The sequence below is a fragment of the Suricata suricatta genome, chromosome 7 (assembly GCF_006229205.1).
Source record: "Suricata suricatta isolate VVHF042 chromosome 7, meerkat_22Aug2017_6uvM2_HiC, whole genome shotgun sequence".
Classification (NCBI taxonomy): domain Eukaryota; kingdom Metazoa; phylum Chordata; class Mammalia; order Carnivora; family Herpestidae; genus Suricata; species Suricata suricatta.
In genome coordinates this window covers 75,473,231-75,476,076 of record NC_043706.1, presented here as the reverse complement: position 1 = coordinate 75,476,076, position 2,846 = coordinate 75,473,231, and the positions used below count along the sequence as shown (strand labels likewise).

Sequence of the window (2,846 nt, the reverse complement as noted above, 5' to 3'; positions counted from 1 at the left end):
TCCAGGAAGAACAATTTTAAGGGGAAAAGATGGAATTGATTTATTCGAGCACATGGAAAACATTGATAGGTATGTGTGATAGAGCCATTAGAGCATTTGGAGGAAAATCACAATATGCCCAAAGAAATGAAACAAATGCAAAACGGTAAGTATTAATTCCAAAAGACTGTACAAGATAAGAGGCAGGGTTGTAGTGTATTACTTGGGCTTAGAGGTGAATATTATGTCCACCATCAAAATACTCTTAAGTACAGATGATTGATTTAAGAAAAATTTGTGATACTACTATTTGGGGGAGGGGTGGGGAATAGGAGCTGGGGATGTGTACGTCATCACTGTGACAAAAAATTAAGAGGTGATATCCCAAACTATTAAATCAGAATTGTGTGACATATGTATCACATTAGCAAAATGAATGATGAAAATCAAATGATCATCTCATAGATGCAAAAAAAGCATGTGACAAAATCCAACATTAAATTATGATAAAAATTCTCCACAAAGTGGATGTAGAGGAAATGCACCATAACATAATAAAGCCAATTTATGATAAGCCACACCTCATACTCAACAACATACTCGAGTGAAATATTGAAAACTTTTCTTTTAAAATCAGGAACAAGACAAGGATGCCCATTTTTGCTACTTTTATTCAACATAATATTGAAAGTCCTAGCCAGAGCAATTTAGTCAAGAAAAAAATAAAAGGCATCCAAATTGGAAAGTAAGAAGTAAAACTGTCACTATTTGCTGATGATATGATTTTATATCGAGAAAATTCTAAAGACTCCACCCAAAAACTGTTAGAACTAATTAAAACATTCAGTGGAGTTACAAGATACAAATCAATATACAGAAATTTGTTGCATTGCTATACAGTAACAATGAACTATCATGAAGATTAATTAAGTAAACAACCACACTAATAATTGCATCAGAAAATATAAAGTATCTAGGGACAAATATATCCAAAGAGGTAAAAGACCTATACACTGAAAACTATAAGGAGTTGATGAAAGAAACTGAAGAAGATACAAAGGAAAGATATTCTGTGCTCATGGATTAGAAGGATTAATATTGTTAAAATGTTCATACTACCAAAAGCAATTTACAGATTCAGTGCAATCTCTATCAAAATTTTAATGGCATTTTTCACAGAAATAGAACAAACGATCCTGAAATTTCTATGGAACATAAATGATCCTGAATAGTCAAAGCAACCTCTAGAAAGAAATACACAGCTGGAGGCATCATGCTCCCTGATTTTGGGGGGGGGGGGGTGCTTTTTAAGTTTTTATTTTAATTCCAGTTAGTTAACACACAGTGTTATATTCGTTTGGATATACAATATAGTGATTCAGTAATTCCACACTTCTTGATTTCAAACTATACTGCAAATCCATAGCAATCAAAACAGTATTGTACTGGTACAAAAATGGGCATATAGATGAATGGAATAGAATAGAGAGCTCAGAAATAAATATAAATGGTCAATTAATCCATAACAAAGGAGGAAAGAACATACAATGGGGGAAAAGATAGTCTGTTTAATAAATGGTGTTGGGAAAGCTGAAAGCTTTTCATTCAAAAGAATGAAACTGAAAGACTACCTGAGACTACACACAAACATTAAACTCAGAGTGAATTAAAAACTTTAAAGTAAGACCTGAAACCAAAAATCTCCTAACGGAAAACATGGTCAATGGTCTTGGCAATGACTTTTTAGATCTGACTCCAAAAGCAATGGCAACAAAAGCAAAACCGAACAAAATGGGACTACATCGAACTAAAAAGCTTCTACCCGGCATTGAAAACCATCAACAAAATAAAAGGTAACATACCAAATGGGAAAAAATATTTGCAAGTCATATATCCAATAAGGGATTAATATTCAAACTATACAAAGAACCCATACAACTGAACAGCAAAATTACAAACAATCTAATTTAAAAATGAGTAGAGGATCTGAATAGACATTTTTCCAAAGAAGACATACAGTGGCCAACAGATACATGAAAAAATGCCCAGCAGTCTCTTTTCATGCCTAGTATAGCCATGGCTCATAGTCCCAAAAAGCATGTGAAGCATGTAGCAGCTCCAAAGCTTTGAATATTGGATTAACTGACCAATGTGTCTGTGCTTCATCCATCTACTGGTCTCCCTAATTGGAAAGAATGTCTCTCTCTCATTATTTTCCTTAGAAACAGACTGAAATGTACCCTAATAGGAGATGAAGTAAAGAAGATCTGTATGCAGTGTTTTATTAAGATTGATGGCAAGGTTCAAACTGATGTAACCTACACTGTGGTTCTTATGAATGCCATCAGCATTGACAACTAGGGAGAATTTCCAATTGATCTGTATTACCAAGGGTCTCTTTGCTGTTTATCAGATCACACTGGAGGAGGCTATTAAGTTGTGCAAAGTAAGAAAGATCTTTGTGGGAACAAAAGGAATCTCTCATCTGTTGACCTATCATGATGTTCACTCAATCCACTATACTGATCCCCTCATCAAGGTGAATGACACCATTCAGATTGATTTGGAGACTAGAAAGATTACTGATTTCATCCAGTCTGATACTGATAATCTGTATATGGTGACTGGAGGTGCTAACCTGAGAAGAATTGGTGTGATCACTAACAGAAAGGGATAATCTGGTTCTCTTGATGTAGTTCACGTAAAAGGTGTCAATGGCAACAGCTTTGCCACCGAGCTTTTTGTTATTGGCAAAGGCAACAAACCAGGAATTTCTCTTCTCCATAGAAAGAATACCTATCTACCTCACTACTGCTGAAGAGAGAAACAAAAGACTGGTGGCCAGAGCAGTGGGTAAAGGTCTCTAG

At 35.0% G+C, this 2,846-nt stretch overlaps 1 pseudogene; it reads left to right on the top strand.

The window, feature by feature from the left end:
- The first annotated feature begins 2,055 nt into the window (after positions 1-2,055).
- Positions 2,056-2,846, top strand: LOC115295277 (annotated as a pseudogene).